Source organism: Heptranchias perlo, chromosome 6 (assembly GCF_035084215.1).
Source record: "Heptranchias perlo isolate sHepPer1 chromosome 6, sHepPer1.hap1, whole genome shotgun sequence".
Taxonomy (NCBI): Eukaryota; Metazoa; Chordata; class Chondrichthyes; order Hexanchiformes; family Hexanchidae; genus Heptranchias; species Heptranchias perlo.
Genome location: NC_090330.1, coordinates 56,936,462 through 56,957,611, shown reverse-complemented (window position 1 = coordinate 56,957,611; position 21,150 = coordinate 56,936,462).

Genomic DNA, 21,150 nt, shown 5'->3' with positions numbered 1-21,150 from the left:
GTGAATATCATGAACAGGTTAAAGGCTGACATGTCAGCCCAGCAGCGCCAGCTGTAGCTTGCTAAGCTCTAGTTCTTGGGACGGTGGTTTAAATTTAAGCTTCAAATGGCATCCATATGTGGGTATTATCAATGGGAAAGTTTTTCAAGTTCTCACTCAGGTCCCAAGATGGAGCGTACAATAGTAGCTCTACCTTGGGGGGAGGAGCGGGGGAGTGGAAATCATCAAGGAAATGTATTCTATCCCATGTTGCTCATATTGATGCCACTCAAAGAGGTCCTTAGTTTCACTTGTCCCACCTTGCAACCTGAAGGAGGTTTGAAGGCAACAAAAGCAGGAATACTAAAAGCAAAATATTAAAGTAGACACAATCATAAACCAGACCTGCAACTCTTTTATTGAGCTCCAATCCTTTAATGTAAAGCACAATTTTCTGGCTCATTCAGTAATTTGTAGCCCATATGAAATCCTATTTGTAACAAGCTGTTCTTTATTGATCCAAAAGACAGTCTTATAAAGAAGGTGTACTATGCAAAAGAAAATCAAATCTAAAAAAGATGAAGAAGAAACAATATGTAGATTTCTGATTATAAGTACAAATTTTATAATTGCAAAAAAATTAGCACTGTGTAATAAAATTTAATTGTAGTTCTGGCTCACTGATACCAAAAGGAACTGGGGATGTACAATTGGTTTAATTTTTCTCTCCTAAATTAGCCAGAGTAATCTTATCCTTGAATGAGAAAAATCTACCAGGTAATTCAGAATTTGAGTGTCTGGAACGTTCTCATGTAATGAATAATGAGAGTCAAATTTTGCTAGTTTAGAAATAAGACAGTGTGGAGAAATTCACCTGCTTAAGGGTTCAATCTATTTCACATTTTTGCAAATAATAAGGACAGTTAATATTAATTGCCACTCATTCTGCCAAATTGAACTATAGGAGCGCTGTATTCATTCATTGTAAAACCCACCCATAAATCCTTAGCGGCAACGGTCAGGAAGGAGGCTGCACCAGCATTATTTAAAGGAATCCTCAGCTGCATTCAGGTATGGCTCTGATTAGTTGTTTTAGACTGCTTTTAGTCTTCTAGGCCTATTGCTGGCTGTGTTGGCTGCTCTAGCGGAGCTTACAAATTGCAGAGAGTTATTTTTGGAGCTGTAGGACAATCTCTGCCCAGGGACTTGTGAACAAAGTTACTCTGCCAACATGGGTGTGCTGCTTGGTCTGCTGTTGGGGCTGGAGGAGGATGAGAAGGAGGAAGAGCAGCAAGTCAAGAGTGTAGAGACCAACAGCTGCTGGGGGAAGAGAGCATAGCAGGGTGGGGTGCAGAGGCCTAATACCATACTGGTGTAGAGGAACAGAATATCTTACCTCCAGTAAACTGAGCAGCAGTGTGTCCAATGGCTTTGCTTTACCGGGGAAGCTGTGACAAAGCCTTGGTGTTGCAGCACCAAATGCAACCCGCACCAGGTCACACCCTTCATTGCCTGTGGCTTTGAAAGTTACTGTGGCCCTGAATATCTACACCTCAGGGTCATACCAGGCTGCAACAAGTGACACCAACAGCATCAGTCAATTTGCAGTGCATTGTTGCATCAAGCAGGTGACGGATGTGCTCCTCGCTAAGCAAAACAAATTCATCACTTTCCTTAGGAGAAGACAGGGCTCTGGGCTTCGCCAGGAGAGCCGGCCTCCTCCAGCTGCAGGGTATAATTGACTGCACACACATAGCCTTGCGTGCTCCATATCAAGAACCCGGAATGTACATGAACAGGAAGGGCTTCCACTCACTCAATGTTAGGAACCCGATCGCAGATACAGAGGAGCGCTACGTTCAGAGTTACGCCTCTACCAGAGCTCTGATTGATCAAACGATTGGCATCCTGAAACAAAGGCTCCACTGCCTGGATGGGCCTGGAGATGTTCTGCGATACAGCCCTGAGAGTCTCCACTGTTGTTGTCGATTGCTGCATGCTCCATAACTTTGTCCTGCAAAGGGGGCAACTCTTAGAGCCACCTCGGGGGGGAAGGAAGAAGTGTAGGTGCAGGAGCAGGAAGACCAACAGGAAACCGATGTTGTCAAGGAATGCAAGGGGCACCAACCCTGCCAGCTTCCAGAGATTTACAGCATCAAATCATCGAGGAATGGTTTGGTTGAATCATCCCTATCCCCCTGCATCAATAGTCCCTCCTACCATCAGACCCAGTCCTTATACCCACCGATGAATGCCCTCAACTTCAACACAGCATGGGTATTGCTATCCTTTCACTAGTCATGGTCAAACAAACACCACTTCAAAGTAACAGTGGACAACAACAAAGTGGTTCAAAAACGTTCATTTTACAATTGGGAACAAACAAGTTGTAAAACTAAAGGTCACCCTTATGCAAATCCCAACTGCCTGCCTTAAGTACTCTTTTAGTTAATCTGGTGCTCCTGTGAGATGCTACCCCAGTGGCTACAACAGGTGAAAAGTTGCTGATCATCCACTAAGGGCACTTCAGATATCCATGGTGGGCGACCTCGAGGAGCTCTGGCCATAGAGGGCCGGCTGAAGACTGCAGCATCTCAGCAGTGCCCGGGGCAGTCTGGGCCAGCTGGCTGCCTGGCATTAACACAGTCACTGGTTGAGGGGTTGGTGGGGGAGAAGGCATGTTGTCATCCTGAGACAGGACAACATTTGCTTCTTCCAAGATGCCACTGCCATTCACATGCAGCTACGCCTCAGCAGACCTACTGATCTGTGCGAGAACAGAGTTCAGGAGTGATGTAATGGTTTGGAAGCCCCAATCCATGCTGTCCTTCACGCCTTACAAAATGGAGGAGATGTTGGAATCCAGAGCCAGAATGGCAGCAGTTTGAGCTTCCATCAAAGCTGTTAGACCTGTCATCAAGGGCTCCATAATTGAGAGCCCTGTTGCAGTGTTCACAGAGATAATCACATGCCCCACAGTTAACTGCATTGTTTCCAAGCCCTGTGTAACGATTCTTAACAAGTTGAGAGGTGGGCTACTACATACTGCCCAACGTTGTGTGCAGGCATCGAGCATTTGGTTTTGCACAGCCATTAGTCTTCTATACGCTGGGCCCTTGAAGTCGTCATCTGTGCCCTATGCAACAGGGCTAGCATATGAGATTGCCCTCCAGTGAGCTGGTTCCTGGGCCCTTGTGCTGGGTGAATCTCCAAGTGTAGATCACTGCAACTGACCCCCTAAACTATGCGGGGATCTAATTTCTGAGCTGGTGCCTGCAAGGATAAGGTCGAGAAACGGTGTGACTTCAGGAGGGCTGTCCTCTTCTTCTCCTACTGCAACTGTGCCCATTATTTGTGGTGAACCTGGAAAAAGAAGGGAGGGATAAGGGTTAGCAGAAACAAATAAATGGCAGCTCAGAGCATCACCACTTAGTCATGCAGTGTGTGTGAAGGAGAGAGTTCAGTAAGAAGAGAAAAGGAGGTTAAGATGGCCATACAACTTGTGGAGCATATCCCCCAGCCAGTTGTGATGCTCTTGATGCGTCCTCTGCCCACTATTTCCAGTGCAGCCTCTTTCAGTGGGCCCAGGACTTGTAGGGATGGCGGCTCTCCACCTGTCTTTGTCTGCTCCCTGGTATTGTGTGCCAGCTTGTCCTGCAAGAAGAAAGGGAGTGTTTTAGTATATGGCCTGTTGAAAGATTGTGGAGCTGTGCCTGTCAGCATAGTACAGTATGGGTGGTGCGTGAAAGATGCCACAGGTGTGGAAAATGAGGGGAGTAATTGTGATGATGATGATAGGAGATGCAGAGTGTGCCAATAGCAGCAGAAGGAGGTTGAGTGAAGTGTGCTGCTGTGATTGGAGGAGAGTGATGAGAAGTGGGGGAGGGAAGGTTGGGGCTACATGTGGTAGAGGGCTAAGCATAGAGTAAGAGAGATGTGAGTAGGAGTCTTACCTTAGCAGCTCTGGTCAGATCATTGAATTTCTTGGGACATTGCAATCAGATCCTAGGCGCATTGCTCCTCGCATTAACCGGCTCTGTCACCTCTGACCACTGCTGCTAGGCTATTTGCCTTGTCACTCTTCTCTCGTCGGCTGGAAAGAACAGCTCCCATTCCCTCCTTCATGAGGACCTCCAGAGTGGAGTCTAAAAATCAGGGCAATGTGTAGAACTTGTTCTAGCTGCCATCTTCACTTCATTGCAATGATTTAAAGCAGCCAAAGTGCACCTCCCCTTTAAGAGGTGCAGGCTGCGTTTAAATGGCATCGCTGCCACCCGATTACCCAACCCTCCCAATAGGCAAGCTGACAATAAACAATGTGAGTAATCAATTGAGTAACGAGCAGCAATTTGGCTCATGTCTCTTGCCGATATTACCAGGCGCAGTCGCTACACCCATTTTGCGCCCGCTTTCAGCACAATTTAAATTTCACCCCCATAGTCCACATAAAAGTGCATACTAACATTTACAAGTATTATATACAGTGCATGATTTTCCAACCAATTTATAAGAATTATATTTTACTTTGCACATATTTGCCTGGAATTTCTTTGGGGGTTCTCTTGACGGGAGATTGGTAGAATCACTGGAGTAACGTTGTGAGATTGGGAAAATCCCACATAAATTCAGGGCTATTCTCTAAATTGCCTGGCCTGTAAAAATAATAAGGGTGCAGTTAGAGTATCCATTAAATGCTCATAATATATCTTGGACACCTGATTTTCAACATTCAAATCATTTTATAAATATTGAGCACAATCATTGATAATATGGTAATTATCTAATTGAGGGTGCTGGTTCTCATTATTGCTGATCTGCCTAAAGGGAATGTCAATTCAGATTTTATGATTTTAAGCACTTAATGTTTTGCTGATCTTTAAAATCTTTTAATATTTTTAATACTTTCAAATGATGTAGCTCAACTTTGTGGGCTCAGAAAAATAGCCACAGATACCATTCAGACAGTCAAGCCAGGAATGTGTCTGCCGCGGAACTCTGTCGCTGGTCCCGCCAAATTTCACTGGGTTCAGGGGAGGAGCTTCCACAAGTGGGCCATAGCTATGTTGCCCTCCCTGCTGCAGACTTCAGGAACTCAGGAGGAAGTTTTCCAACCTGGGGTGATGTGCCAAGATTCCCTTAAGATAGAGGTCTGCTCTTAAAGTTTGGGGGAAAAATTTCTGCCCGCATATTTGAGAGTCCAGGCTGTGATGCCAACCTTGACCCTCTATTAAGGCCCGGTTATGCCCTTCATGAGGTCAGCACACCTCATCTCATTGGAGCATGCCACCTTCCAGACTTGCACCGGGTCCCACTGAGGCCAAGAAAGCAGAAGCTCCCAGCTTAGGGAATCTCTGCCCCCGGCCCCATCCCCTCTGATATGGTGGACCATGTTTGGGACAGACAGAGGTTCTGCTCTAGACAGGGACTCTCGGAATTTATCTGTGTCCGGCCTATTTCCTGGGTCTTCCACTGCACTCTTGCCAGAGTTACAGTGGAAGTGTACCAGAAGACTCATGCATTTTTGGAGCCATACAGTTTTACAGAAAAACATAACTGGAAAAGAAGTACATTGAAGTAGGTTTGTTGTGAGAATTTCAACCCAGTATCGTTAAAACAATATGAAAATGTTATTGTTTATTATTTTCACTGTCACTATTGACATCATGTAAATGAGAAAATAGATTATACTGAAACTCATTAACACTGTGTACACTGAATGATATCAGGTATAAATAGGTCCCAAGATAATGAATTTTCTAGCACTTGATATGATAGGCAATATGTGGAATATAAACTTAATTGCTGATAGTTGATGTTAGTGATGAGTAAATAAGTTGCTTTTTGAATGTTCAGCTTCTTCTAATCCAAACTTGTCCAAGTTCATCAAAAGAGTCACAATTGGTCCTTTGAACCCCTTTAAGAGGTGCAGGCTGAATTTACCATACAGGTAAAAAAAACATCATGACCCTGGAAATCTGTGGAGCCAAACGCCTGGCATCAGTGCCAGATTCAGATAGTATTTTTGTCTGAATTGGCCAGAGATCTTAACCTTTCTAACTGCTAATACTAATGCATTGCGGCATTGGGCTCATTATTAGAATGCACTATTTTCCATTTACGTGCCACCTCCCTAAAATCTATATTCCAGGGTCTTAAGACCTAGCAGCTTTGATTCTACACCTTTCACCAAGTACAAAAATGAAGAGGGACAGGTAGCAGATGAGACCATAGCTTGAGACTTTGCTAATGATGAAGATTCACTGAAACTAATACTTGCGTAACACAAGACACAGCATAAGCAGAAACATCAATTTCTAGTTTTAAAACCAGACTTCTGTTGCCCATTTTTGCATTTTAGAAATTTTCACAGAAGCTACTGAAAAAGTGAACTGTTGAGTCCAAAATTGTATGGGTGACAATGCTCTCTGACTCCCAGGGATCCCTTCTAATGGCTACCTATATAACAGGTTTGGTTTAGACAATGGCTACTTGGTGGTTTCTCTGTCCTTGGCCTCCCACTCCAACATCTTTTTTTTACTTCAGATGGTTCCTCCCTTTCTTCCCTGCCCCCCGCCACTACATTTACTTCTAGACTTTCCTCTCCAGTAATATAGGCAAACTTCTAATTAGGTCACTCGTCAAATGCCTTGCTAGCCAGGCTTTCTCACCCTCAATATCTTTCCAAGACCACCTAATTTAATTTCAGTTCAGTATCTGAGACCAAGGTTCATTTACAGTTATAGTCCTATGCTAGTTCACTATAAAGTTGTTCAGTCCCTATTAGCCCTGTCTCTGCAGACCAATAAAGATTTCTCTGATGAAAATATTTCTGGTTCAACCCTGTTTTGCTCAGCTTGAATATCTTGTGTAGATCTGTACTTGTCTCATGGTAACATGGTCCCAAAAATCTGTGGACCTTCTGCCGTAAGTCTGCTGGAATGCAGTGGTAAACTAGCTAAATAGGCCGGAACCCGGATACGACAGGTCTTGGCCAGCTCTCTTAATTTCCATGGGATCTTGTTTGGGGTGGAACATCCAACTACCCCAAACATGATCCCTTGTGTCAGAGGAGATTCCCATGCTAGGCATAGGCCCAGTCTGGGGATCCGCTGACGGACTGATGCACCAAGTGAGAGGAGGCATACCAACCTGCCGGCCAGCAGGGGTGACTTAGCCTGGACTCTATAAGGTTTTTAAGATTTTTTCAGCCCCCCCCCCCCTTATAAAGAGGGTCAAAGTGGGCGTACCTTTTGCCCTCTTCTGGATCATGATGCTGTTGGCCACCGAGTGTCCTGTCCCCCTCTGGTAGTCACCCAAGATGCACCCCCTAGTGGCACGGGCACCTGTTGGCAATATTTAAATAAGGTGACCTCTCCCTGACCCCATATACTTTGGTGGGGTCAGGAGCTGAGGTTACCAGCAGGCATATCTGGCACTTACGCCAAGCTGGTAGCTCCACAAATTTCCAGAGTCATGATGTTTTTTAACTATATAGTAAATTGCTATAACATATAATTGATATTTCACATAAGTGAAAATTTAAAAAATGTTTTTTACATATTTTGTGAATCACAGTTAACACTAAGCAATGGTATGCAGTTTTCTAGAATTCTTTTAAATATGAATTTATAGTTGTGCAGTATTATAAGAATAAACCATATACCTATCCCATGGTATTAAGTTGTAGGCATGTGGGAAAGCAACACAATTCAAACCATCCTATAGGCCATTTGCACAAGTGAAAGAATTACCCTAGCTATATTACATATTATGATGTATATTCCTGTGACAGAGCACAACAACAATGAGCCATTGGAAGAATCTTCTCTTTTAATGTATTACTATTATTGGTACAAATTTAATTAACAACCTAAATGCAAAATGTAAGAATATATAACTGGAAATATAAGATATTTTGAATCCTCCTGAACAGCTTTCACATTCTTGTGTTTTCATTCTTACAAGGATCTCTCCATACAGACACACCTATGGCTGTATCTCTGATGACTTAATGTCATCCTCCTTCAATGCTTATACAGCCAGGTTTAATCATATTGTATTATTTCATGTCATACTAGGAAAATACTAATGTTGACCAGAGTCAAAAAGGATATATCAGTTTCTTTTGGTTTATTCCAATTCTTTGCTTTTTTTTTCTTTAAAGGCTTCATTACATACCAACACTGGTAGCAAACTGAACTGTTTACCTGTAATGACATCCAACTAAAATGTTTACTTTTAGCCTGATGAGATGTTGGGACCCAACCACAGGCTAGTCCATCACAATCATGCTGTCTATTGTTAACACATCCAATCATATAAACTGTTTGTGTCTACAAACCTCTGTAATATGATGATGTAGGAAAAGTGTACTATTGCAGGTAAAGTGCACTGTATCTAATATAATTTGGTGAACTCTTTTGCAAATGATTTGATATGTTAGAAGACTTTTATGTAAAATATTTTTGGAAACTTTCAAATATATTTGCTTCTTTTGTTATGTTTTATTAGTGTCACCACATAATTGCAATAAATGGCTTCAAAACTACGGATACCATATAGAAATGTTGTTTGCCTGTTCACAGAACTTACAACTGAGACACAGATAACAATTTCTGTTAGATCATGGTGATAGAAGTTAATTTTCTTGTCTACGGATTACTAAAGAGTGTGATTCTAAGTTCCAAACCAAACCAATCCAATCCAAACAGGATAATTTGTTAGATGAAGCTAAAACTGAACAGTTGCTGCAAAAGTTTGGCTCTAGATATTTAAAATAAATACTGTGAATTCTATCACCGGTAATATTTTTTCAAGCCAGCCAATCAATTTCAAACAGCCAATCTTACTGACATCCTGGGACTGTTTTGGGGGTAGTTGTTTTTTATTGACAGCTGTGTCTGGACTGAAGATGTGGAATCAGGTCTATGAGAGGGGCAAGACTAGTGATTCTTTGGCGAACAGCTTCTGACTGTGGGCTTATTTTTGGCTGCCCATGCTTAGCTCACTAGTCAGTCTGATGTGGAGATGCCGGTGATGGACTGGGGTTGACAATTGTAAACAATTTTACAACACCAAGTTATAGTCCAGCAATTTTATTTTAAATTCACAAGCTTTCGGAGGCTTCCCCCTTCCTCAGGTGAACGATGTGAAACATTTCACGTTTTCAGGTGAACGATTTCACATCGTTCACCTGAGGAAGGGGGAAGCCTCCGAAAGCTTGTGAATTTAAAATAAAATTGCTGGACTATAACTTGGTGTTGTAAAATTGTTTACAATAGTCAGTCTGAAACCAGGGAAGTGACTGGGAAAATCAGTGGCTCTGTAGTAGCTTTTCACCATGTAAGAAAATAAATTATGTTTCAAGGATCAGTTTTATATTGAGGGTTAGTAGTGGAGAAGTGTTTTTGATTGTTTTGACATTTCAAGGAGAACAGTAAAATTTGTGATGACTAAATTAACTGGGATAGATTTTCAATGTTAGCACTACCAGCACACAAAGCTTTGTAATTCATCATATAGTTTGGTCTAACTTATTCTTTCTCAGAACTTTGCAATTGAAGCTCCTTGCCTCCCTCATAGATCATAGAATAGAATCATAGAATGGTTACATCACAGAAGGAGGCCATTCGGCCCATCGAGCCTGTGCCAGCTCTTTGTAAGAACAATCCAGTTAGTCCCATTCCCCTGCTCTTTCCCAATAGCCCTGCAAATTTTTCATTTCAAGTATTTATCCAATTCCTTTTTGAAAGCCATGATTGAATCTGCTTCCATCACCCTTTCAGGCAGCACATTCCAGATCATAACTACTCGCTGCATTAAAAAGTTTTTCCTCATGTCGCCTGGTAGAAGTGGCAGGAAAGTGAAGGCGCAGCTGCAGGCCTCTCACACTTGATGAAAACAGGAACCCTGCCCAACTGAAGATTGGAAGTGGGCTCCTCCTGGGTATCGAGGTTGGATCATGGCCTAGACCCCCAAAGATTACAGATACACTTTATTTATGTATTTGTTTTTTTATTTATCTAACTAACCTTTACAAAGTCCCCTTACAAAATGTGCCACAGGGTAAAGTTTTCCAGGGGTGAGGGAAAGGAATTCAGCACCTCCCCAGGAATGGCAGCGGCGGCCTGTGAGGCAAGGTGGACAACCTAGATGCACCCATAGTGTATCTAGTGTCGGTTCTATTTAAATGAAGTGACTGCCAACTTACCCCGCAACCTCCGGGGGGGTTAGCACTGGAGGTCATCATAATTGCTAGGATTTCTGGCCTGCGCATTTTCTGGGCTGCACCTCCAATAATGCAAAATTCCCTCAGTACCGCATTGAATTGTTAGATTAGTTTAAGTCTAGTTTGAAATCACAGTCTTTCTGAATCAGAGGCTAGCAGCTGGGCCAAGATAATACCAGAGAGCTTAATGTTGCAAGCTATTTTGGAACACTGGATGAATCACTTGTCTATGGCATGTAGATGATAGCTTTTCTATGTTCAGAAGAATCAGTAGCATTTTTCTTAAAGGAATTCAATTTAATCTGAGCACTCAAAGCCAAGCTTTTGATTCATAAATTGTTGCACCATAAATAATTCACAAAGTCACCTCACATTCCTTTGCTGCAGCTACTCATATAGCGGTCCAAAATTGCACGTTGTCTTTGTTCTTAATAAAACCTTTGATAACCATCACCATAGTTACCTTAGATGGTAGATCCTTTGATAAGGACAGGAAGATTAGATAGTATAATGACGAATGTGTCATTTTAGAACCATACAGAAATTATAATAAAATGAACGTAAGAAATTGGAACAAAATTGTATATGTGAAGGTTTTTGTATAATTGTAGAGGTTTTGAAAAAAGAAAATTGAAGTAAAATATATTAAATATTAAATATATATATATGTACAGTAAGTGTATTTACATATGTCAGGTTAGAAATTCCACTTCTGTGCTCGCCAGCCTATGATTTTCCTTCCATTAAAGTAAATGTGCAGAAAATTATGAACTGAAGCAGAATTTTGATGTAATGTATATATAGTGTGTAAATAAAACAAGTGGAATTATAACGTAATGAATGCATGAAAACAACCTATGCATGTACTCCAACTTTACTGCACCATAATCTTTCTTTACAACCCTTAGTGTGTGTGCCTACCTTCTTATTCCAACCATCGTGCTTCCCGTTGGTGCGAGTGCATGACCTATGAACGTTTAAACCTTAATTAGCACACCTCTTAGGTGCTTTCTGAGTGGCAGGAGAGTGCAAGCTAACTGGCTGCAGTGTCTCGATAATAGCCTTGGGACTGAGGTGGCCTTTGTCTCTAAGTCTTGAAATAGAAGAGATGCAGGCTGCACCTCTTGTGCTGCTTCATGGGCAGCCTGGCACTGACCTCTTTGTGCCACATGTGCAGGATCTGAGTGGGCTAGCAAGAGAGCCCACAAATGCTGCTATCGTGAGAGACAGCAACATCATGTGAGCCAAATCTCTCTCTCATGTTATGGGCTATCTTCTTCTTTAGGAAGAATGAAAAAAGTGAGCATGCCCTCTGGTTGCCTTGAGATGCAGTCAAAGCCAGGTTTCGACAGACAGACCATAATAGGGTTGATGACAGATGTATGAAACAAGCAATTACATGTATGGTGAGGCTTCTAATGGGCTATGTGCATGTGAGCAAAGGTAAACCTGCAATCAACAGTTGAGGGTGTAAAAGGCTCCGTGTATCCTACTGAACGTTAATGGTAAGTGTGTGAATTCCTTCAGCACAATCAGGTGAAGGTGGTTAGACGAGATGGTGTGGCTAACTCTGCCTTACTCTGTGTGTAAGGTCATTAAACTTCTTGACTGAGCAGCCTTCCAGAGAGTCGAGTACTTCAATGCAAGCCTACAAGAATATCGGGTCACTATGCCCTGCAGATAATACTTCAGACATTTTTTTAATGGAAAGTGTGGTTGTAGCAACCAAAATCCACTTCTGCTGTTGCTGGTTAAATCCTGCAGCAGCACATCATTTCCTGTCCCCCTCCCCTGAAGGACAAGCTCCCACTTGGAGAGGGCAATATTGACAGGAGCTCACCTAAGCTATTCAAATGAAGCTGACCATGCAAAATCACTGGGGACAGCGCCAGGTCATTCAGGCAGGCAGAAGTCCTGTTCTTCCTCATTTCTCTGCTGAAGGCACCAAAGAGGAATATCCGGCCCACTATATAAGGATTTTTAAACATTTTGGTAACATTTCAGAGAATGTTGAAAGGTTCTATGGCATGTTCATCCAAGTCAGATACATTACTGCTAAGGAATGTCATATGAATAGGCACTTTGACAGGCATCTCTCCTATCAGTTAAATTATTGAATTGAATCCACTCATCCATGGAACACTGTTAATAATGAAAGATGATGACAACTGTGTAAATTCCACCTAACAATTCAACATGATCATCATTACCAGATCACCCAGTGGACTGTTAAATAGAGCTTCCCATAGAAGCAATTGTTCTGTCTTAATGAATAAAAAGAGGGCATAATTTAAATCATTCTGCTCAAATTAAGCATTCCACTTGTCTATCACTGAGCATAACTGACATAGAGATGTAAGCTAGGCTGATCTGTCATCTTGAATAAAAGAGAATTATGGAAACAGCCAGCAAGGGAGGGGAATCTGAGAGAAACAAATAAAAAACATCTATGCACTTTCCTTTGTCGAAAACTTAATTACCTATTATACACAATGCATTAACTTCAAACACTTAATTTAGACAAGTAAGAATTTATTAAGAAACTTTGTGGTCTTTATAGTTTTCCACACCTTTTCATAGATAATGTTTAGACCTGAAGCTCATAGTTGACAACATTGCACATACACAACAGTAAACTGAAACTATACAAGAGAATATCCACCATATACAAACTGTTTTCAAACATTAGAAATTTGACAGTCCACCTGCCACTGCTTGGCTTTCTTCAGAAAAACAATCCAATTGCCTGTTCAAAGGCTGTTCTTCCTCTCTCTCAGCAAATTGCATCTTCCAAATTTCCAAAATCCGTGTATATTGTGACAATGATGTGATGAGATGTTACTGGGTCATTCATACCATTCATAATTTGATTGAAAAAAGACCTGCTTGAATGCTTTCAAGAAATATCAATTTTGCAGAATCTGTTTGCAGGGAACACTGAAGGAAGGAGATTTAGAAGTGCAACAACACTTCCTGAATGCTATCTATTCAGTATCAGGCTCAATATTTTCTTGTACAGCGCAAGTGTAGGGCAGCACTAAAGCAACATTCAAATGAGATCGGAATTTAACATGTAGTGCTTTGAATTGCAAAAGTTTTAGCATTTTTTTTTGTGAGGCCCAAAAGGATTATCACTAAGCTGCCTTGACCATCTGTCTGCACATTATTCCACATTTCCAAAATCCTTGTATGTTGTGACAATGATGTGATGAGATGTTATTGGGCCATTCATACCATTCATAATTTAATTAAGAAAGGACCTGCTTGAATGCTTTCAAGAATGAAATATCAGTTATACAGAACCTGCTTCCAGGGAATACTGAAGGAAGGAGATTTAGAAGTGCAACAATACTTTCTGAATGCTATCAATTCAGTATCAGGCTCAAGGACTCTATTCTCTTCTCCCAGTTTCTCCGTCTCCGTCGCATCTGTTCTGACGATGCCACCTTCCACACCAGTGCTTCCGATATGTCCTCCTTTTTCCTCAACCAAGGATTCCCCTCCACCGTAGTTGACAGGACCCTCGACCGTGTCCGTCCTATTTCCCCCACTTCTGCCCTCACCTCTTCCCCTCCCACCCAGAACCACGATAGGGTCCCCCTTGTCCTCACCTTCCATCCCACCAACCTCCACATTCAATGTATCATCCTTTCCCATTTCTGCCACCTCCAGCGTGATCCCACCATCAAACAAATCTTCCTCTCCCCTCCCCTTTCAGCATTCTGAGGGGACTGCTCTCTCACCGACACCCTGGTCCACTCTTCCATCACCCCCAACACCCGCTCTCCTCCCCATGGCACCTTCCCATGTGAGCGCAGGAGACTCAACACCTGCCCTTTCACCTCCTCCCTTCCCACCATCCAGGGCCCCAAATGCTCCTTCCAGATGAAATAGCGGTTTACTTGTACTTCTTTCAATTTAGTTTACTGTAATCACTGCTCACAATGCGGTCTCCTCTACATTGGGGAGACCAAACGCAGATTGGGTGATCGCTTTGCTGAACACCTCCACTCAGTTCACAAGCGTGACCCTGACCTGCCAGTCACTGCCATTTTAATTCTCCATCCCACTCCCACTCTGACCTCTCTGTCCTCGGCCTCTTACACTGTTCCAATGAAGCTCAACGGAAGCTCGAGGAACAGCACCTCATCTTTCGTTTAGGCACTTTACAACCTTCCAAACTCAACATTGATTTCAATAACTTCAGATCATAACCACTGCTCCCATTTTTTTTGTGGGATGGCAGCTATTGCTAATGAATCTGCTGTTGCCATTTACAGTTCCTCTACAACCATTTTTTGTTTCTTTACTTGTCCCATTACCACCATCCCTGCCTTGACCATCATCCTTTTTGTCATTTAATCACTCTTGCCCTCTACCCTATCACAAACCTTCCCCTTTGTTCTTTCCTCCCCTCCCTCCCTCCCTCTCCCTGGCTCTGTACTTGCTTAAAAACTGTTAACTCTTTAACATTTTCTAGTTCTGACAAAAGGTCTTGTTTCTTTCTCCACAGATGCTGCCTGACTTGCTGAGCTTTTCAGCATTTTCTGTTTTTATTTCCGATTTCCAGCATCCGCAGTATTTTGCTTTTCATTTGGTGTCTGCATATCATTGTATCTCTAAGTAAAGCACTGGTTTGAAAACTCATCTCCATAAGAACATAAGAAATAGGAGCAGGGGTCGGCCATACGGACAGTCGAGCCTGCTGCGCCATTCAATCAGATCATGGTTGATCTTCAACCTCAACTCCACTTTCCTGCCCGATCCCCATAGCCTTTGATTCCCCTAGAGTCCAAAAATTTATCCATCTCAGCCTTGAATATAATAAATGATTCAGCATCCACAGCCCTCTGGGTAGAGAATTCCAAAGATCCACAACCCTCTGAGTGAAGAAATTCCTCCTCATCTCAATCTTAAATGGCTGACCCCTTATTCTGCGACTATGCCCTCTAGTTCTAGATTCTCCAGCCAGGGGAAACAACCTCTCAGCCTCTACTCTGTCAAGCCCCCTCAGAATCTTATATGTTTCAATGAGATCAGCTCTCATTCTTCTAACCTCCAGAGAATATAGGCCCATTCTATTCAACCTGTCCTCATAGGATAACCCTCTCTCCCAGGAATTAATTTAGTGAACCTTCATTGCACCGCATCTAAGGCAAGTATATCCGATGTAGATAACACAAAAGAAAACATATCTGTGCAAAATAAGAAAGAGGTATGAGAGTAGGACAGAAATCAGAGATCACGGGCCTATAAGAGCTGGTCTATAAGTGGGCATGGATAGTGAAATGGAAAGGACAGATAAGAAAAAAAAGAACTTGCATTTATATAGCACCTTTCATGCCCTCAGGATTTCCCAAAGTGCTTTACAGCCAATGAATTACATTTGAAATGTATTCACTGTTGTAATGTAGGAAACACAGCAACTAATTTATGCACAGCATGGTCCCTCAAAGGGTAATGAAATAAATGACCAATTAATCTGTTTTTGAGATGCCGATTGAGGGATGATGCTGGCCAGGATATTGGGAAAACTTCCCTGCTCTGCAAAATGTGCCTCAAAATCTCAAATGGGGCCTCAGTTTATCATCTTATCTATAAGATGGCCCCTCAGTACTGCACTGAAGTATCAATCTAGATTATGTGCTCAAGTCATTGAGTGAAGCTTGAACTCAGAACCTTCTGACCTAGAGGGAAGAGTACAACCAGTGAGGCAAGCTGGCAAGGAGACAAAGAGCAATGATAGGAATCTAAAGAAAGAAAAAAAGTTGAAGACAGAAATTAAAACATCAGAGAAGCAGAAATGGTGAAAGAAAAAAGTGAACCAGTGAATTACATAGAATGTACAGCACAGAAACAGGCCATTCAGCCCAACAGGCCCATGCTGGTGTTTATGCTCCACTCGAACCTCCTCCTTCCTTACTTCATCTAAACCTATCAGCGTTTCCTTCTATTCCTTTTCTCCTCATGTATTTATCTAGCTTACCCGTAAATATATCTATGTTAGTCGCCTCAACTACTCCTTGTGGTAGCGAGTTCCACATTTTAACCATTCTTTGGGTAAAGAAGTTTCTCCTAAATTCCCTTTTGGATTTATTAATGACTATCTTATATTCATGCCCCCTCGTTCTGGTCACATCTTCTCTGCGTCTACCCTATCAAATTCTTTCATAATCTTAAAGACCTCAATCAGGTCTTTTTTCTAGAGAAAAGAACCGTAACCTACTGAATTTTTCCTGATAGGTTTAACCTCTCAGTTCTGGTATCATCCTAGTAAATCTATTTTGCACCTTCTCCAGTGCCTTTATATTCTTTTCATAATATGGAGACCAGAACTGTGCAACAGTACTCCAAATGTGGTCTAACCAAGGTTCTATACAAGCTTAACATAAATTCTCTGCTTTTCAATTCTATCGCTCCAGAAATGAGCCCCAGTAATTGGTTTGCTTTTTTTTATGGCCTTATTAACCTGCGTTGATACTTTAGTGATTTGTGTATCTGTACCCATGGTCCCTCTGCTCCTGTGCCCCATTTAGATTCTTATTATCCAAGCAGTATGTGGCCTCCTTATTCTTCCTTCCAAAATTAATGCCTCACACTTATCTATATTGAAATTCATTTGCCAATTACATGCCCATTCTGCAAGATTATTAATGTTTTCCTGTATTTTGTCACAGTCATAGAAATAGAATCGTAGAAAATTTACGGCACAGAAGGAGGCCATTCAGCCCATCGTGTCTGCGCCGGCTGAGAAACGAGCCACCCAGCCTAATCCCACTTTCCCGCAGGTGCACATCCAGGTATTTTTTTAAATGAGTTGAGGGTTTCTGCCTCTACCACCTTCACAGGCAGTGAGTTCCAGACCCCGACCACCCTCTGGGTGAAAAATGTTTTCCTCATTTCTGCTCTAATCCTTCTACCAATCACTTTAAATCTATGCCCCCTGGTTATAGACCCCCCCCCAACTAAGGGAAATAGAACTTTCCTATTCACTCTATCTAGGCCCCTCATAATTTTGTACACCGCAATCAAATCACCCCTCAGCCTCCTCTGTTCCAGGGAAAACAACCCCAGCCTATCCAATCTGTCAGCATAGCTGAAATTCTCCAGTCCTGGCAACATCCTCGTAAATCTCCTCTGCAGTCTCTCTAGTGCAATTTCATCCTTCCTGTAATGTGGTGATCAGAACTGTGCGCAGTACTCAAGCTGTGGCCTAACTAGTGTTTTATACAGTACCAGCATAACATCCCTGCTTTTATAGTCTATGCCTTGGCTAATAAAGGAAAGCATTCCATATGCCTTCTTAACCACCTTATCTACCTGTCCTGCTACCTTCAGGGATCTGTGGACATGCACTCCAAGGTCCCTCACTTCCTCCACACCCTTCAGTATCCTCCCATTTATTGTGTAATCCCTTGCCTTGTTTGCTCTCCCCAAATGCATTACCTCACACTTCTCCGGATTGAACTCCATTTGCCACTTTTCTGCCCATCTGACCAGTCCATTGATATCTTCCTGCAGTCTACAGCTTTCCTCCTCACTATCAACCGCACGGCTTATCTTTGTGTCATCCGCAAATTTCTTAATCATGCCCCCTACGTTTAAGTCCAAATCGTTAATGTATACCACATGGTTCTCCTTGGTATTAACTATACCCCCCAATTTGGTGGCATCCCCAAATTTTGAAATTGTACTTCCGATTCCCAAGTCCAACTTGTTTATGTAAATAGTGAACAACAGTGATCCCAGCACCGATCCTTGTGGAACACCACTTCCCACCTTTTGTCAGTCTGAATAACTACCATTAACCCCTACTATCTGTTTTCTGTTTTGTAGCCAGCTTGCTATCCATTCTGCTACTTGTCCTCTGACTCCACATGCTCTGACCATAGTCATGAATCTACCATGCGGTACCTTATTGAAGGCCTTTTGAAAATCCAAATATATTACATCAACTGCATTACCCTTGTCTACACTTTCTATTACTTCTTCAAAGAATTCAATAAGGTTGGTCAAGTGCGACCTTCCCTTTTGAAATCCGTGCTGACTATTCTTTATTATATTTTTGGTTTCTAGATGTTTTTCTGTTACATCTTTGAGTAAGGATTCCATTATCTTTCCTACCACTGACGTTAAGCTAATTGGTCTATAGTTCCCTGGACTTGTTCTATTTCTCTTTTTAAATATAGGAATCACATTAGCTATTCGCCAGCCCTCTGGCACTATTCCCTTTTATAATGAATTTTTATTTGTATGTAATAGTGCCTCTGCTGTCTCTCCCCTAACTTCTGCTAATATGCATGGATTCAATTCATCTTACCAGGGGTTTTATCCTCTCTAAGTTTGATTAGTTTATCAATTATCTCCCCCCTTTTCTATCTTAAACGTCTTTATATCTTTTTTGATCTCTTCTAATATCATGCCCACCATGTTAGTCTCCCTTTTAAATACTGAGGCAAAGTAATTATTTAATATTTCTGCCATTTCTCTGTCATTACCTGTGAGTTTATCGTGTGGCCCTATCCCTTTCCTGATGTTTCTTTTGTTGTTTATGTGTCTGTAGAATACTTTACTGTTTCTTTTTATATTCCTTGATAATTTAATTTTGTAGTTTCTCTTTGCCTTCCTAATTGTTTTTTTTTAACTTCTTTCCTAACCTTTTTGTATTCCCTTTTGTCATCATCTCCTTTATTGTCTATGTACTTGATGTATGCCTTTTTCTTTAGTTTAAATTTTGCTCTTATTTCTTTATTCATCCATGGTGTATCATTACTGGCTAGTTTGTTCTTGCTTTTTAGTGAGATATATTTCTCCTGGACTCTATTGATCACTGTTTTAAATGTTTCCCACTGCTGTTCTATTTCTTCATTATCAGTAAATTTATCCAGTTTATTTTCCCTAGTTCCATTCTCATCCCCTGAAAATCAACTTTTTTCCAATGTATTATTTTGGTTTTTGTCTTACTTATTTCCTTCTCGATCTTTACCTTAAACCTTATTATGTTGTGATCGCTATTGCCTAAATGTTTCCCTACGCTTACTTCTCTTTTCCATTCTGGTTCATTTCCCATTACTAGACCCAGCAGTGCTTCTTCCATTGTTGGGCTTTTTACATACTGGGTAAGAAAGGAGTCCTTCACACATTGTAAAAACTCCACTCCCTGTACCCCTTTACCTACCTCTTCTTGCCAGTTTATTTGGGGATAGGTAAAATCTCCCATGATTATTATTCTCATTTCACATATTTGCTTACATATGTCTTCCTCCACCTCCTTTCCACTATTAGGTGGTTTGTGGTATACCTCTATTAATGTGATCGGTCCCTTCTAGTCTTTTATTTCAACCCATATGGATTCTGTTTCTATCCTTCTGTTAGTTATGTCCCTTTTTTTCTGCTGCCATTATAGTATCTCTAATTAGTACAGCTATTCCACCCCCACCTTCTTCCTTCCCTATCCTTTCTGATTAAGTTATAACCTGCAGTATTTAGTTGCCAGTCCTGTTCCTTATTTAGCCAGGTTTCCGTTATTCCTACTACATCTGGTTCCTCACTATGGATTATTGCCTCCAATTCCCGTGTTTTAGTTTGGATGCTGTGTACGTTGCTGTACAGGCAGTTTAATTCATCTTTAATGGTTGTTCCTTTTACTTTATTTTTAACAGTCCTTTTATACTTCAGTTTTATAACTGTATTTGTTCCTTGACCATTTATGTTATCTTTATTCCTTATCCCGAACTGACCTTTACACTCATCTTCTGTTTCTTTTATCTTTAAGCTTTTGCTACAAGATCACTCCCCCCACCCCATCTTGCTAGGTTAAAGCCTTATGCACCGCCCTATTTATCCTGAAAGAAAAACTAAACAGAAAAAAGATAAAAATTGTAAGAGTAAGCAGTTAAAAACATTTTGAAAAATAGAGTGAAAAACCATTCAGCCCATCAAGCCTGCCCCATCCAGTATCCATTGATGATTATTTTGTCATTTACTTCTCTCACACACCCCACACCACTTATTGATCTCCTGCTTTAGGTACCACTAATATCCTTACCCCCCATGCCCCCGGAAAGGAAATATCTATTGTTAAAAATCTCCATAAATATCTATTGTTAAATATCTCCATAAATATCTATTGTTAAATAGCCCTGAGATCAGCTTCCGACCCCATATCTGCTCCATCCCCAAGACCACCTACTTCCACTTTCTCAACATCACTTGTCTACGCCCCTGCCTCAGCTCATCTGCTGCTGGAACCCTCATCCATGCCTTTGTTGCCTCTACACTGGACTATTCCATTGCTCTCCTGGCTGGCCTCCCATCTTCCACCCTCCATAAACTTGAGCTAATCCAAAATTCTGCTGTCCGTATCCTAACTCGCACCAAGTCCCATCACCCCTGTGCTCGCTGACCTACATTAGCTCCCGGTCCGGCAGCACCTCGATTTTAAAATGCTAATCCTTGTTTTCAAATCCCTCCATGGCCTCGCCTCTCCCTATCTCTGTAACTTCCTCCAGCCCTACAAGCCTCCAAGATTTCTGCGCTCCTCCAATTCTGGCCTCATGCTCATCCCCGATTTTAATCGCTCCACTACTGGCAGCTGTGCCTTCAGGTGCCTCAGCCCTAAGCCTGGAATTCCCTCCCTAAACCTCTCCACTCTCTCTCCTCCTTTAAGATGTTCCTTAAAACCTACCTCTTTGACCAAGCTTTTGGTCACCTATGGCACGGTGTCAAATTGTGTTTGATAACACTCCTGTGAGGTGCCTTGGGACGTTCCGCTATCTTTATAAATGCAAGTTGTTGTTGTATCACCTACTATCCTGCTTCTCTATATATATCAATTCAGCTCCTTTTAAATGTGTCAATTAACTCTAGCAGCAAAAGAGAAATTCTAAGAAAGTGCAATGCAAGTAGAGGGAGATGAAGGAAGAAATAAAATGAGATTATCT